General features: G+C 41.7%; 1 long non-coding RNA gene across 2 annotated transcripts in view; it reads right to left on the reverse strand.

Annotated features, from left to right (window-relative positions):
• The window catches only part of LOC141370376 (uncharacterized), an 85,384-nt gene that overhangs the window by 20,127 nt on the left and 47,298 nt on the right, over positions 1–17,959 (reverse strand). The window lies entirely within an intron of this gene.

Below are 17,959 nucleotides of genomic sequence, written 5' to 3' on the forward strand. Positions count from 1 at the left end.
AATGCCACTGACCTGTACACTTAAAATGGTTTAAATGGCAAATTTGATGTTAGATATATTTTACCGTGATTTTTAAAAATTAAAAAAAGCACAAGTGAAATAAGGACATTTTAGACATACAAAAGGTTAAAAAAAGTCCTCACCAGCAGACCTGAATTATAATACATGTTGAGGGATATTCTTTAAGCAGGAGGAAAATGAAACCAGATAAAAATATGGATCTATACAAAGTAATAAAGAATATTACAAACAGAAACTTCATGAGTGCAGCACCTAGGTGGCTCAGTCGTTAAGCGTCTGCCTTCGGCTCAGGTCATGGTCCCAGGGTCCTGGGATCGAGCCGCGGCATCGGGCTCCCTGCTCGGCGGGGAGCCTGCTTCTCCCTCTCCCACTCCCCCTGCTTGTGTTCCCTCTCTCGCTGTGTCTCTCTCTGTCAAATAAATAAATAAAATCTTTTAAAAAAAAGAAACTTCATGAGTAAATATATATTTTTCCTATTTCTTAAATCTCTTTAAAAGATAACTGACTATAAACAAAAATAATAAAAATGTATTGTGGGCTTTACAACTTATGCATAAGTAAATTATATGAAAACTGTAGAATAGGGACGCCTGGGTAGCTCAGTCGGTTAAGCTTCCGACTCTTGGTTTCAGCTCAGGTCGTGATCTCATGGGTCCTGAGATCAAGTCCCGTGTCAGGCTCCACGCTCTGTGGGGAGTCTGCTTCTCCCTCTCCCTCTGCCCCTCCTCACGCATTTTCTCTCTCTCTCTCTCTCCCTAAAATAAATAGGTGACTCTTTAAAAAAAAAAAAAAAGACTATAGTATAAAGACCAGGAGAGGGGAAATAGAGGTATACTATTGTCAAGTTTTTACATTATTTGTAAAGTGATAGAATATCACTTGAAGGTAGACTATGATAAATTAAAGCTTTGTATTCTAAACTGCAAAGCAATCACTCAAATTAAAAAACAAAGATTTATAGGGCGCCTCGGTGGCTCAGTTGGTTAAGCGACTGCCTTCGGCTCGGTGGCTCAGTTGGTTAAGCAACTGCCTTCGGCTCAGGTCATGATCCTGGAGTCCCGGGATCGAGTCCCACATCGGGGTCCCTGCTCAGCGGGGAGTCTGCTTCTCCCTCTGACCCTCCCCCCTCTCATGTGCTTTCTCTCTCTCTCATTCTCTCTCTCTCAAATAAATACATAAAATCTTTAAAAAAATAGTTTAAAAAAAACCAAAGAATTATAGTCAAAAAGCCAACAAAAGAGATAAAAATAAAACTAAAACATTCAATTAATCTGACGGAAGGCAGGGGGGCGGAAAAGGAACTGCAGATGACACAGAGAGAAAACAAATAGCAAGATGAGAGATTTAAACCTAATTATATCAATAATCACATTAAACATAAATGATCTAAGCACCTTATATTACTTTCCTACTGCTGCTATAACAAATTACCACAAACTTAATGGCTTACAACAACATAAATCACCTTACAATTAGTTCTCCAGGTCAGAAATCTGACATGGGTCTCACTGAGCTAAAAATCCAAGTGTCAGCAGATCTGCATTCCTTCCAGAGGCTCTGGGGGAGAATCTGTTTCCTTACCTTTTATAACTTCCAGAGGCTGCCTGCATTCCTTAGCTCATGGCCCCTTCCTCAATATTCAAAGCACATGACTCCAACTTCTGCTTTGTCATTACATCTCCTTCTCACTCTGATCCTCTTGCCTTCCTATTTGTAGACTTTTGTGATTATATTGGGCCCACCCCAATAATCCAGGATACTCTTCCCATATCAAAATTCTTACCTTACCACATCTGCAATGTCCCTTTTGCCATGTTAGGTTAATATTTACAGGTTCACAGGATAAGAATGTGGACATCTTTGGGGGGTCCATTATTATCTACCATACACCTCAATTAAAAGGAAAACACTGTCAGACTGGATAAAAAAAAGTAAGGCCCAAGTGTATGCTGTTTACAATAGTCTTTAACTATAAATACACAAATAAGTTAAAAATAAAAGGATGGGAGGGGCGCCTGGGTAGCTCAGTCAGTTAAGCATCTGCCTTCGGCTCAGGTGATGATCCAAGGGTCCTGGGATCAAGCCCTGTGTCGGACTCCCTGCTCAGCGGGGAGTCTGCTTCTCCCTCTCCCTCTGCCCCGCCCCCACTTGTGCACTCTCTCTCTGTCTCAAATAAATAAATAAAATCTTTAAAAATAAATAAGGATAGGAAAAGACAGACCTTGTGTAGTAGGCGGAATGGTGGCCCCACAGTTAGGTCCATATTCTAATCCCCAGAACTTAGCTTATTTGGCAAAAGATGTGATTTAACTCAAGAATTTTGAGAAAAGGAGTTTATCCAGCAGAGCCCTAAATGCAATCACACGTACCCTTATAAGAGACACACAGAGGGAGATTAGACATACACAGAAAAAGCAATATGAAGATAAAGCACAGAAAGAGATGTAGTCACAAGCCAGAGAATGCTGACACCAGAAGCAGAAAGAAGCAAGGAACGGTTTCTCCCCCAGAGCCTTGGAAAAGAATGTGGTACTGCCTGTACCTTGATTTTAGACTTCACACCTCCAGAACTGTAGGAGAATAAATATCTTGTTCTAAGCCACCAAGATTTTGGTAATTTTCTATGGCAGCCACAGCAAACTAATAAACCTAGCTAACTAATAACCAGATCCAGGAAAGACAGATGGCTCTATTAATAACAGGCAAGTAGATTTCTGATCAGATAATATTACTTGGAATGATACTAATAAAGGGATCAATTCATCAAGAGGATGGAACAACCTAAATGTTTATGCACCTGATAATGTAGCTTTAAAATACACAGAGCAAAAAGCGTATCTGAGTCATACTAAGTATGTATTCTGACATCGATAGAATTAAATTAGAATCTAATAACAGAGATCTGGACACTCCTCAAATACCTGGAAACTAAACAGTAACACATTTATAAATAACACATGTCAAAGAAAAAATCAAAAGGGAAATCATAAAGTATTTTTAACTGAATGAAAAATGAAAACATAACATATTAAAACGCGTCAGATACCTTGAAAGAAGTATGTGGAGGAAAATTTATAGCATTAAATGCATAAGTAAGGAAAGAAAGATTTCAGATCATTGACATCAGCTTCTACCTTAAGAAACCAGACAAAGTAGATCAAACTAAGCCCAAAGTAAGAAGCAGCAGAAACCAATGAAATAGAAAGCAGAAACTAACCAGAGAAACTCAATGATCCTAAATGTTGGTTCTTTCAGATAATGAGCAGAGTTGATAAAACTCTGGCTGTGTGAATCAGGAAAAAGAGAAGACACAAATTACTAATGTCAGGAATGAGAAAGAAGACGGCACAGGGGATTCTACAAATATTGAGAGGATAATAAAGAAATATTACGAAAGGATTTTGTCAGTAAATTTGAGGACTTAGATGAAATGGACTAACTGCTTGAAAGATACAAACTACCAAAGCTCATTCAAAAAGATACATATAACATGAATAGTCCTAAACCTATTACAGACATTGAATTTGCAATTATAAAACTCACAATGTAAACTCAAGGCCCAGATGTTTTCACTGCTGATTTCTGCCAAAAGCCCAGGGTAGAAATAATATCAATTTTACCCACATTCTTCCAGAAAATTATTTTTTTCTTATTATGTTATGTTAATCACCATACATTACACCATTAGTTTTTGATGTAGTGTTCCATGATCTATTGTTTGCGTATAACACCCAGTGTTCCATGCAGAACGTGCCCTCTTTAATACCCATCACCAGGCTAACCCATTTCCCCCACCCCCCTCCCCTCTAGAACCCTCAGTTTGTTTCTCAGAGTCCATAGTCAGGGAGGGAATACTTCCTAATTCATTCCATGAAGACAGCATTACCCTGATACCAAAGTAAATGACATTATTTAAATAAAAATTAAATAAGTAAAACTACATGCTAATATCCCTCATGCACACAGATGCAAAAACCAGGAATAAAATTTTAGCAAACTGAATCCAGCAATATGTAAAAAGAATAATATATCATTTGCAAGTGTGGTTTATGTCAGGAACGCAAGTTTCGTTTACATTCAAAAATAAAGCAATATAATGCACCGTATTAGCAAAGTAACAAAGAAAAGCCATAGGATCATCTCAATAGAGACAGAAAAATCATGTGACAAAATCCAACATCCATTACTGATAATACCTCTGAGCAAACTAGGAATAGAAGGAAATGTCATCAACCTGATAAAGGGCATCTACGCAAAACCTCCACCTAACATCATACTTAATGGTGAAAGCCCGAATGCTTTCCCTATAAGATCAATAACCAGTCAAGGATATTCAGTACTGTACTAGAGTTTCTGGCTAGAGCAATTAGGCAAGGAAATGCAATAAAATGCACCCAAATTAAAAAAAAAATTTTAAAAAGACACCCAAATTGTAAAGGAAGAGGTACAATTTTCTTAGCTTGCAGATAACCTCTTCATATGCAGAAAGGTGGTTGAAATCCAAAACAAGTTTCTAGAACTAACACATGAGTTTAGTAGAGTTGCAGGCTACATCATTAATATATAATTTTTTACAATGAAAACCACTGTAATGAACAATTGAACCAATGAACTGAAATGTAAAAACATCATTTATAATAGCATCTAAAATATTAAATAAGGATAAATCAGACAAAAGATGGGCGAAACCTGTACACTGAAAAATATAAAGTATTGCTGGGAGAAACTAAAGAAAATCTAGATAGAGGTTTATACTTTACTCATGGGTCAGGCATAGACTCCACACTATAACTGTGTGAGTCAGTTCTTGTTAAGTTTTATTGGCCCATTCACCTGTTTGTTTATCCGTTCACCTGCTGATGGACGTTTGGCTTGCTTCCACTTTTTAGCCACTGCAAATAAAGCTTCTATGAACTTTTGTGCACAAGGCTTTCTGTGGATGCATGCTTTCTTTTGTGTTGGGTAAATATCTAGGAGAATAATGGCTAAATCATTTCATAGTACATGTTTAACTTTTTTAAAACACCACCTAACTGGGGCGCCTGGGTGGCTCAGTCGGTTAAGCATCTGCCTTTGGATCGGGGCCTGGGAAGGGGTCCTGGGATTGAGCCCTGGGTCGGGCTCCCTGCTCAGCGGGGAGTCTGCTTCTCCCTCTGCCACTCCCCCCTGCTGTGCTCTCTCTCTCTCTCTCTCTCTCTCTAATAGATAAATAAAATCTTTAAAAAATAAAAATAAACAAAAAACCACCAAACTGTTTTTACAAAGTGGTACCATTTACATTACCACCAGCTGCATAAGAGAGCTCTACTTTATTGGCATCCTTAGCAACACTTGCTATGGCCATTCTTTTTAATTTTAGCCATTCTGCAGGGTGTGTAGTATTATTTCATTGTGGCTTTAATTTGCATTTATTTACCTAGTGACCAGTGGTGTTGAACCTCTTTTCATGTGCTTTTGCATCATCTGTATGTCTTTGGTGAAATATGTCTGTTCAAATCCCTTGCCCATTTGATATTGATTGGGTTGTTCATTTTCTTCTTATTGGGCTTTTGGAGTATTTTACATATTCTGGATACAAATCTTTTATCAGATATATGCTTTGCCAATATTTTCTCCCAGTCCGTGAATTATCTTCTCATTGTCTTAACAGTGTCTTTGAAAAAGCCAAAGTTTTATATTTTCATGAAGTCTAATTTATCAATTCATTTTTAATGTACTGTGCTTTTGGTGTCATATCTAAGAAATCATTGCCTAGCTCAAGGTCATGAAGACTTTTCTCCTGTATTTTCTTGGAGGAGTTTTACAGTTTTAACTTTTATATTTAATTCTATGATCCATTTTGAGTTAATTTTGTGGATGGGGCAAGGTATGAATTCAAGTGGCTGTTTTTTCCCTGCAGATAAATATCTAATAGTTCTAGCACCATTTGCTGAAAAGGTTATTCTTTTTCCAATGAATTGCCTTTGTACCGTTGTAAAAAACCACCTGTCTATATTTGTTTGAGTATATTTCTGAATTCTCTCTTTTGTCCTATCGGCATATTTGTCCGTTTGGGTATCACACTGTACAATTTTGGTTTTGGCATATGTATACACCTATGAAACCATCTCCATAATCAACATAATGAACATAACCCAAAGTTTCCAAGTGCCGTTGGTTATGATCATTATCTTGATTGTGGTGAGAGTTTCATAGGTGTATACGTATGCCAAACCTGAAATTGTATGCTTTAAATAGATGCAGTTTATTGTATGTCAATATATGCCAATAAAACTGTTCAAAAGGACTGACTCACACAAATACATCCAACTGATTTTTGATAAAGGCAGAAAAGCAATTCAATGGCATGTGAGGAAAGGCTAAGTAAGGCCTCACAGATTCAGCCAATAAAGACACAGTGAGTCATTTTTAGATTCAGACAGTTTATTACTTACATGGAGAATGAAAGGCAGAGTAGCGGAAGGTACCAGCAACCTATGCTCCTTGGCCTACATATCAAAAAGGATGACTCCCAAGCAAATGTGCCTCCCCTCCTCTTGTGTTCTCAGTGGATCACAAGGAGTTCTGCTAAGACTCAGATAAACTGGGTGCCTGGGTGGCTCAGCGGGTTAAGTGTCCGTCTTCAGTTCGGGTCTGTCCCGCACCGGGCTCCGTGCTCGGCAGGGAGCCTACTTCTCCCTCTGCCTCCCCCCCTCCCCCACCCCAGCTCATGCTCTTGTGCTCTCTCTTTCTCTCTCTTTCAAATAAATAAAATCTAGGGGCGCCTGGGTGGCTCAGTTGGTTAAGCGACTGCCTTCGGCTCAGGTCATGATCCCGGGTCCTGGGATCGAGTCCCGCGTCGGGCTCCCGGCTCAGTGGGGAGTCTGCTTCTCCCTCTGACCCTCTCCCCTCTCATGCTGTTTCTCTCTCTTGCAAATAAATAAATAAATGAAATCTTTAAAAAAAATAAAATAAATAAAATCTTTAAACAATAAATAAATAAATAAAACCTTTACAAAATAAATAAATAAAATATTTAAAAAAAAAAAGACTCAGATAAACTGCTGGTCACGCGTCTGCTTCTGTGGCCTATGTCACCAGATTGCCATGACAGAGCTGTTTTCCTGCACATAAAAGTCTCAGATCCCGGGACTTGCACGGGCTTCCTTGGGCAGAGTTATTCTGCACATGTCCCTGCAGTTGACTGCTAGAGAGAAAGCACATTCTGTGCGGCTTCAGATGGGGAAGTCTGTGCCTGACCTCTCTGAACTCTATCCCACGCATATTTTTCCCATTGTTTTTGGTCTGTATCTTTTGCTGTAAAAAATCTTCACTGTGAGTAAAGCCTATGGCTGGTCTGCTGAGTCCATCCAGTGAACCACCGAACCTGCATGGTCACGGGACCCTAAAAATAGGTTCTTTTTTTTTTTTCAATCAGTGGTGCTGGGAAAATGAGATCTTCATAGGCAAAAATAGAATAAAACTAGATCTCAACCTCATCCCTTACATAAAAATTAACTCAAATAAGATCATAGATTTAAATGTAAAATTATAGCATTTCAGAAGAAGATGTAGGAGAAAATACTCATGATTAAGTAAAGAGTTCTTAGGCATGACACCAAAAGCGATACATAAAAGAAAAAAATGGACAGACTGAACTTCACCAAAATGAAAAACTTTTGCTCTGTGAAAGACCCTGTTAAGAGGATAAAAAAATAAGCTGCCGACCGGGAGAACATATTTGCAAATTACCCCTCTTACAAAGGCTTTGTATCCAGAATATACCAAGAATTCTCAAAACTCAACTGTAAGAAACCAACCACCCAATTTTTGAATGGGAAAGACTTGAACAGGTACTTCACCAAGAATGATATACAGATGGCAAACAAATGCATGAAGAAACGTTCAACATCACTAGCCATTAGGCAAATGCAAACTGGAACCACAGTGAGATGGTACTACATACCAATTTGAATGGTTAAAATAAAGAACACTGATCACACCAAATGCTGGTGAAGATGCCAATAAACTGGGTCTCTCATTCATTGTTGGTTAGAATGCAAAATGGTACAGCCACTCTGAAAATCATTCTGTCAATTACACACACAGTTATCATATGACCCAGCAATCACACTCCTGGGCATTTATCCCACCAAAATCAAAATGTATGCCCCCACAAAAAACTGTACTCAAATGCTCATGGCAGCTTTTATTTGTATAGCCAAAAATTGAAAACATACCAAATGTTCTTCAATAGGTGAACAGTTAAACACACTGTGGTACATTCGTACCGTGGAATACTGCTCAGCAGTAAAAAGGAACAAACCACTGATACACCAAACAACTTGGATGGATCTTAAGGGTACTATGCTGAGTGAAAAAAGCCAATTTCAAAATGTTATAAGTTGTAAAGATGAAGATGTTATAAGTTGTAAAGATGTTATAAGTTCAAAATGTTATAAGTTGTAAAGTTGCTAAAAAACCTACTAGGTTACCAGGGGTTAGGTGTAAGGGAGGGAGGAGCTAACTGTAAAGGGGCAGCCTGAGGAGCTCCCATTGGAGTGATGGGACAGTTTGGTCTCTTGATTGTGGTGGTAGTAGTTATAAAAATCTACACAAGTCATAAAGTGCCATACAATCACAAAGGCATACAAAATATAAGTGCATGTAGGGGTGCCTGGGTTGGTGCAGTCAGTTGAGCGTCTGACTCCTAGTTTCAGCTCGGGTCGTGATCTCAGGGTCGTGAGATCGAGCGCCACGTCAGGCTCCATGCTCAGCGCAGAGTCTGTTTGGAATTCTCTCTCTCCCTTCTCCCCCTGTCCCTCCCCCGCTCTCTTGCTCTCTCTCTCTCTTAAAATAAATAAACAAATCTTTAAAAAAATAAGTATATGTAAAACTGATGAAAGCAGACTAAGACCTATAGTGTAGTTCATTGTATCGTGCCAATTACTTTTCTGATTTTGGTTGTGAAAGTTACAGTTATGAAAGATGTCACCAATGGGGGGGAGCTGGGTGGTAGGTACGTGGAACCTCTCTGTAGTATTTTTTCAATTTCTTGTGAGTGCATAATTATTTCAAAATAAAAAGTTACAAATTGGGATGCCTGGGTGGCTCAGTGGGTTAAGCGTCTGCCTTCGGCTCAGGTCATGATCCCAGGGTCCTGGGATCAAGCCCCACATCAGGCTCCCTGCTCAGCGTGAAGCCTGCTTCTCCCTCTGCCACTCCCTCTGCTTGTGCTCTCTCTCTCTCTCTCTCTCTCTGTCAGATTAATAAATAAAATCTTTTTTTAAAAAAAGTTACACATTGATACTCAATTCAGTTATTGGCAAACTTTTAAGTATATTGGGAACAACTTGAAAAATGTAAATCTTGAAAAGTAAATCTACCTCTTCAACTGTAAATTTTATGAAATCTAAATACAGATCAAGTATTTCTGGTGAAAATTTATCATCCAAATTGAAATATCCTGTAAGTATAAAATATACACCTGATCTCAAAGACTTCATATAAAAACATCTAATAATTTTATAGTGATTATATGTTGAAATGCAGCAGATCAGATATATTGGGTTAAACACAATATACTATTGAAATTAATCTCACCATTTCTTTTTACTTTTTTAATGTAGCTACTAGAAGATTAAAGATCAGTGTGTGATTCACATTATATTTCTATTAGACAGTGCTGCTATAAGGTGTCCCACAAGTAAAAACTTTAGGAAGCAGCTAGCAGTCCTAGGCTGGGGGGCATGGTGGATGAGGGAAGAATACATAATTACTAAAACTTGGGGGAGGGCCTCCGTGGAGCTGAAATTCAGACTTCTGAGAAGGAAGTGCTTGCTAGCTGGTGCTGGGATCTCTGAGCTTGGAGGTGGGTCCCTGGGTCCTAGGGCTCAGACTTTCGAGAAGAAGGCACAGACCGGTGGTGTCGTCTCTGGGTGGGGCATGAGGAAGCTCATGGAAAGGGGTGGAAAACCGCCAAGCAAATTGAGCTGGTGCTATGGGAAGGCACTGCTGTTTCTAGGGTGAAAGTTCACGTAGCCGGTAATGGCAAAGCCAGACCACAAACCCACACTGTTAGGCTCCAGTCTGTTCTCTGAGAAATCCATACGTCGTGCTGCTTCCCGAGGGCCCTTTCTCTATATTCCGACAGCACCTTAAGCATACCTCTATCTTAGCATTGAGCATAATGGTTTGGAACGGTCTGTGTATGTGCCTGCCGCTTCACCATGAGGGCCGTAAAGCTTAAAAGTCTCCGAGGCCGTGTGGGATCGTGGTTAGATCACAAAGTGATCATCTCACAGGTCCTCACCAGTGGAATGTTGGTGGAAGGGGTGTGTGCCACATTCCGGCCATTCTCAGGAGCTCACCTGCCTTCTCCACTCTTTATCTCTTCCCATCTATTGGCTGGATGTCAGCATCCAGGGTGACCTTGGGTGCCATACACCAAAAATGACAGAAGGAGTGTTACTTTAATGGGTATATAATTCTGCAGATACTATGTCTTGGCCCCACAGTGGAAGGGGGCATAGTATCCTTAGTTGCCAGGAGATTGCCAAGGAGGTTTTTAAATCCACTGGCAGGGAGCTCACAAATTTCTTTTTTTTTTTTAAGATTTTACTTTTAAGTACTCTCTACACCCACTGTGGGGCTCAGACTTACCATCCCAAGATCAAGAGTCACATGCCTTACCGACGGAGCCAGCCAGGCGCCCCAAGCTCACAAATTCCTATCAAAATTCTACTCCCACATACATGCCACATTTTGTATAAGAAGAACTATTCCTTTTACCTTTTGAACTTATGGATTATTTAGCTGAAGAAAATGGATATTCTTCTCTTAAAAGTTTTAGAGAATTTATTCACTCATTCTAAATTGAAGAGTACTTAGCATGGATAATGCTTCTGGTATGATATCGCAATTATGTTATAATAGCACATTACTAATGTTGTTAAGAAAATCTGTCTGCTTTTATGTAAAATACACATTCATGGGGTGGGGGATGAGGTTGAATTCTAGTGCCTCTCTCATTAGAATAAAAGCATTTTGTTTTTTCATATGCCAAATTATTAACAATGGGTCATCTTCAGACTCTGATTAAAGTCACATGTTAACATACAAATGTGAACTTCCACCAACAACTTCATCCAACCAAAAGGTGTAAAAGGGACTGGCCCTCAGACAGCAGTGTTAACACAAATGATACCCCGAATTCTCTCAGATATGGGGGTTAGATTCAAGGAGGTGAAGGAAGTAGTATTTTTCTGGGTTAGTTGCTTTATTTTATTTTATTTTTTATTTTATTTTTTAGAGAGAGAGAGCAAGCACAAGTGGGGGAGGGAGGAGGGGGGCAGAGGGAGACTCCCTGTTGAGTGGGAAGCCCAACACCGGACTTGCGCTGAAATCAAGAGTTGGTCGCTTAACCAACTGAGCCACACAGGTGCCCCAGAAAGCAGGTGCCTTATGACCTTCCATCCGGGGCGCCTGGATGGCTCAGTCAGTTAAGCATCTGCCTCCTGTAGTCCCAGGATCGAGTCCTGCTGAGCAGGGAGCCTGCTTCCCCCTCGGACCCTCCCCCCCTCATGCTTTCTCTCTCTCATGCTCTCTCTCTCAGATAAATAAATAAAATCTTAAAAAATAAAACAACGTTCTATCTGGGGCAGCTGAGTGGTTCAGTCGTTTAAGTGTCTGCCTTCAGCTCAGGTCACGATCCCGGGGTCCCGGGATCAAGTCCTGCATTGGGCTCCCTGCTGGGGGGGGGGAGTCTGCTTCTCCCTCTCCCTCTCCCTCCCCCCGCCCCCTGCTCGTGCTCTCTCTCTCTCTCTCAAATAAAAAAATAAATCTTTAAAATAAAGAAATAAAACCTTCCATTACAAGAGGAAGCCTGGAACCTCTACAACAAAGTCATAAGATTTACTTAAATTCCTTTTCAGATCACTATCAAGTTTTAAATGTCTACCTTTTACACTTTGAAATACCATCAGTGAAGACACCGATCAAATATGTTTTTAGAAAGGTTACCAGCCACCTCTTGTGACGATCCTGTTGAGTGTTGGCTAAAGAGGACGGAAGGAAGAGCTGTCTGTACCAGTGTGCTAGTGGAGTGACGGCAGGATCCAAGTGGAGAGATGTTTTGGAAGAGAAGTGACGATGTCTTGAAGGGCAATTTGAATGGTTATCTTTCCCTCCCTCTTAGCCAAGTAGCCAAGACGGGTGGTGGCTGACAACGGGACTAGGAAGAGGGCTGGAGGGGCTCTGAGGACCAAGTACAGGCACCAGCAGGGTTCTGACACAGTTACCAGGCTCTGGCGGGCGTGCCATTCTCTCTCTTGATCTCTCTCTCTCTCTGCACCCGCTGACATGGCCTCTTATATAAGCCTGAAATCCTCAGTTCCCCCTCTCCTCAGCGACCCCACCAGAATGTGGATTTCTGCCATGCTCACTTTCCTTTCACTGGCTTTCTCTCTCCTGACACTTCCCTACAGCAATATTTCCTACTTTAAAGGGGCGTTAACCTCCCGCTTTGATGTGAGCAACTCTCAGTTCCCTGTAGCAAGTTAGGCTCAAAAGGAGTGACATAGAGCTCGCAGATATTGGAATCAAAATTTATAAGCTTGTACAAAACAGTACAAAATAAATTTATTTTTATTAGATTGTGTGTCAGTAGAAGTAAAAAAAATATTTTTATTAGATTGTGTGTCAGCAGAAGTAAAAAAAAAAAAAAAAGATTACAGGTAGTACCTACTGGTAGGGGAAGGGGCTAGCAATTCACCCAGAGATCAGCATGGATTAAGGCACACAAAAAGATTAAACTACTTGTATCTGAGATCAGCTGCCAACCTCCAAAATACTGCCCTCGGTAGCTTTCCACTATCCCTACAATTCTCACCAACAGGGTCACTCTTAAAGGGCCTTCCAAATACATACAGATAACACGTTCTTGGAGCAAAGCAGCGACACAGTTCACATTGGCCTTGGCCCAGTCTCTGCTCAACAACTGGGGAGTGGTTTAAACTCTCTGAACTTTGGTTTCTTCATTTGTTAAAAACAATCCTTTCTCTTCTCGGTAACTGACACCCATTTCTTGGCATCCCTGAGCGGCTGGTATTTAATATCCAATAAGATGCAAACTGACAAGATGGTCTCTCTTCCCACGATATCTACATTTTATTTATTAATAGTCTCTTAGTAACTGACATCTGATGGATACTTACAAGCTTTCACCTAAGCCTCCCACTAGTAGTAGTCTGATCATATATCTACCTCTGTCTTACCTGACAAAGAAATGGTCTGAGAGAGGTTTACATGACCTGCCCACCATTATGGGACAAATCAGTGGTAGAACTAGGATCAGAAATCCTATTTCCTCACTCCTGGCCCAGTGCGCTTTCCGAGAGGTGAATATTTCCAACCTCTGTGTTTCTGGACCCTCCATGTTTCTAACCATCTGGACAGAAAAAGGGAGAGGAATCCCAGGCTTTGCGCTGAGCCTAAAACCACAAGCCTCACCTCTAGTTTCTCAGATGCACTGTGTGCTCTGACTCATGTCCAACCCTCTTCCTCAACTCTGGAAGCCCTTACCATCCGAAGTCTACCCATCCTGGCTGGACACCATCTCCAGGCAGCCCCTCCTGACCAAACCCACACTACAGTAATTATCCCCTTGCATTTAAATCCTTTAGCACCTGAGAATCCAGAACCCTCAACTAGTTGGATGTGTGTGTGTGTGTGTGTGTATGTGTGTGTGTTGTAATAGTAGTAGTTCTATACACCAGATTTTAGGGCAAAAAAGAGAAAAATGAAAACATACCAAACTATCAGAGGTTTAATCAAACTGCCAGATTATTCTAGGCTATGACCAGGATTAATACAAATTCAGTTCAACTTTTTAAGTTTGTCTCTCCATCTAAAATTCTGAAGTAATCACTGATGGTAACCAGGTTGGCTCAGAGGCTCTGCAAGATCCTCGTGGAAGAGAGAATCAGTGGTCTCGAGGCTGTCTTCCTTTATGAAGGGAAGTGGGTTCAGATATTATGGAAAGATCAGCCAGGTGGACCCAAATGTGGTTTCTCCTTAGCCCCAAGCAAACCAAGAAATTCTGCCTGAGGAGCTTCTGAACCCTAACCCTAGTGTGTCTTGGGGGTTGTGTTATTCTCTGAATGTGACATATATGTTTATTCCAGCTTTTCAAGAAGCATCTTCTGCAGCTCTTGGGTGCAAGAAGATGGGCATCTCATTGATACCTGGGACACTTTCGATCACAACCACACTATCCAAAGCTGACCTGGGCATGTCCGGTAACCGTATTTTTCATCCAGTTGACAAGTGAAATTTACGGCAGAAGGGATCAAAGCCCTGGCATGCTGGGATGGAAATGTGCATGGGAATTCCAGAACTGAAAAGGCCAGCAACCCAAGAGAATGAAGGGCCCTGGGGAGTTCTGAAGCCCTCGTTCTAAGAAAAGGAAACAAAATGGGGTTCTCTTTCATTTTGAAGGATGAGGAAATGGTTTAGGACGACAAGACCCACTTGGAAGTGATGAGCTCTCCCTTGTGAGCTTTAGCTACACTAAAACGAATGGTGGCAAGGACCAGCACCATATGCTTGTTAGTTATATTGACTGAAGAGCTACAGGGCTAGCTACCCTTTGGAGGTAAAACTCTTCTGGGTGTCCTAGCAAAGTGAGGTGGCACCTCCTGCTTAGCGACAGGGGACCATTTCTGAAGTCATGTCTACTAAAATTTCCTTTAGATATTGAGGTCAGTCTAAAGATCTCCATACTCGTTCAGTTCAACAAATAGTCCTCCTGTGTCTATTTCCTTCCCAGTTGCTAGTTGCGAGAGACGCAGAGATAAAAATAACAACTAGTTGTAATAGCCAAGCATTACCAAGAGGGTTTTGTTTTGTTTTGTTTGTTTTTTTTACTATGAGAGACCCTCTGCTGGGTCCTCTAGATATATCATCTTGTTCCATTGTTTCCATCACCCTGTGGGGTATTCTTAGCCACACTTTACCAATGCAGAAAAGGGAGTATAGAAAGGTTACGTAATTTGTGTAAGGACACACATGTAGTACACAGCAGAGGTGGGACTTAGTCCCAGGTATATCTAATCCCAAACTGCCTGATCTAACCACAATCCCACACGGCCTCAGAGACTATTAAGCTTTACGGCCCTCAAGGTGAAGCGGCAGGCACATGCACAGACCGTTCCAAACCATTATGCTCAATGCTAAGAGAGAGGTATGCTTAAGGTGCTGTAGGAATATAGAGAAAGGGCCCTCGGGAAGCAGCATGGCCTATGGATTTCTAAGAGAACAGACTGGAACCTGACAGTGTGGGTTTGCGGTCTGGCTTTGCCCCTTACTGGTTGGGTGAACTTTGGCAAGTTAAACCTCTATGTGCCTCAGTCTCCTCATCTGAAAAGAGGAATAATAATAGAATCTAACTCACAGAGCCATAATGAGGATTAAAAGTGCTTAGAATAGTTCCTGGCACACAATAAACGCTATACATGTGTTAAGATAAATAAGCTTAACTCTGAATGGGATTACAGGAAAGGCTTCTTGAAAGAGCTGATGCCTGGTTTGAGTCACAAAGGATGAGTAAGAGTCAGCCAGGTGAAGGAAAGTGGCAAAAGTGTGCCAGGCAGGGGGAGAGCGTGAGGCCAAACCAGCATCGTGGGTGGAGGCTAACTTACACACAGCTTGGTAATTCTAGACTGGAGCATAAAGTGCAAAAAGGAGAGAGGTTGGGGGAGGTTCTGGAAAGGTCTTGTATGTCACCTGAAGGAGTCTGGACTTTATTTCACATGGACCGGGGAACCATGGAGATAAACGGTTTTATGCAGGGGCACAATATGAATAGATGTATGCAGGAGGATAGATTTATTATACGGTCTAAAACTTACTGGAAAAATACTCAGCACAGGGGCACCTGGGTGGCGCAGTCAGTTAAGCATCTGACTCTTGGTTTCGGCTCAGGTCATGATCTCAGGGTCATGAGAGCGAGCCCCATGTCGGGCTCCGCACTCAGCGCGGTCTGCTTGAGATTCTCTCCCTCTCCCTCTGCCCCTCCTGCTCGTGCTCTTTCTCTCTCTCTCTAAAATAAATAAATCATTAAAAAAAAATATTCAGCACGGGGGTGCCTGGGTGGCCCAGCCAGCTGAGCATCCAACTCTTGATTTCGGCTCAAGTCATGATCTCAGGCTCATGAGATCGAGCCCCGTATGGGGCTCCACACTGGGCGTGGAGCCTGCTTAAGGTTCTCTCTCTTTCCTCCCTCTGCCCCTCCCCTGCTGTTCGTGCGCACGCACTCTCTCTAGAACAAGCAAACAAAATACTCAGCACAGTGTACAATACACACACACCTATGCATATACATGTACATATACATACGCCCTAGGGACAGTTAGTATCTAAGTACCCTAATGAGGAGCGCACTCCAGCGGTGCTTAATTTGCATCTGAAAGACTAATTATGAATACGGACTCTAGAGGCAGCACTGGAAAGCTTCAATCTACCTAAATCTGCAGGAGAGGGTTTGCTCATTAACATAAGGGACGTTGGAAATAAACTTTCACTGGTGAAATAAATGGTATTCTAGATTTATGGATCTATACTGTCGTCAGCCCTTGTGTGAATGGGGCCGAAGAGTGGCATTCTAAGTCTAGGCATTCTTAGAAGAGCCCAGAGTGGCATTCTAAGTCTACGAAGCCGTAGGTCCTGCGTCCTGACACCTAATGGAAGATTCCATCGCCCGATCTGACCACAAGTTTAGCTAAAGCGCGACTACTGGAGAACTGCTGAATGTGCTTCAGTGAACCTTTCCTGCGTTGGGGCTTCATGGTCTTATGAGGACAGGTTGTGGGACTGAGTCTAACCACTACTAAACGTGTGCTTGGCAGAACTGGGTCGAAGCCCTGTTTTCACTAGAACGGACCACCTGGTAGAGAGATTGTGCGGGGTGGGGTGAGGACGACAACCCCCAGCTATCTCTAGTCAGTGGAAGCTACTGATAGCCACTGAGAAATCAGTGACGATGTGAGAGGCTAAACAAGCTTAGCTCGATTTGCAGGAGGGCAAATACAGAGGCTACTGCAAGTGGCTCAGTCAAGAGATGACGGACGAGAAGGTCTGGACGAGAAGGTCTGAACGAGAGCAGTGCCGGTCAGTGAAAAGAAAATGGGGTCAAGAGCTACTTAAGAGGTAAAAATCAGAAAGTCTTGGTGATCCATTGGGTGGTAAGGTCCGGGAGCAGTCAGTGACAACTTCTAGATTTCTTGTTTGAGTGACTGGGTAGGCATTGGTGACGCTCACTGAGGTAGGGGACAGTAGAAAAGCCAGAGGAAGAGAAAGTTTGGGGGTGGGGCAGGGACAGGCATTTTGGGATACACTGAGCTTACCATCTACACGGAGACGTCCAGCAAGCGTTTGGATATTAAAGGCTGAAGCTCAGGGGAAAGTCTGGGCTTGAAATATGGATGGGAAGCCATCAGCACACAGGGACTAGAGAATACTTGAAGACTGGATGATCCCTCACTTACCGTAATACAAAGTCAGTAGATGATGGTTAAAAAGTGTCAGTCAAGAAAACAGAATGTGGAATACAGCATTGTGGTTCCTCAAAAAAGCAAACTGTGGAATTGCCAAACGATCCAGCAATTCCATTTCTGGGGATATACGCAAAAGAGGTGAAAGCAGGGACTCAAGCAGGTATTTATACACTTGTGTTCATAGCAGCATGTTCCTCATGGCCAAAAGGTGGAAAAAAACCCAAATGTCCATCACTGAACGAATGGAAGAACAAAATACGGTGTGTGTACGTGTGTGTGCGTGAGTGTGTGTGTATAAAATAGAATATTATTCAGCCTTAAAAAGGAACGAAAGTTTTACATATGTCACAACACGGATGATCCTTGAAGACATTATGCTAAGTGAAATAAGCCACACCCCAAAGGAC

Source organism: Callorhinus ursinus, unplaced genomic scaffold, assembly GCF_003265705.2.
Source record: "Callorhinus ursinus isolate GAN/ISIS: 27379988/994484 unplaced genomic scaffold, GSC_fseal_2.0 scaffold33, whole genome shotgun sequence".
Taxonomy (NCBI): domain Eukaryota; kingdom Metazoa; phylum Chordata; class Mammalia; order Carnivora; family Otariidae; genus Callorhinus; species Callorhinus ursinus.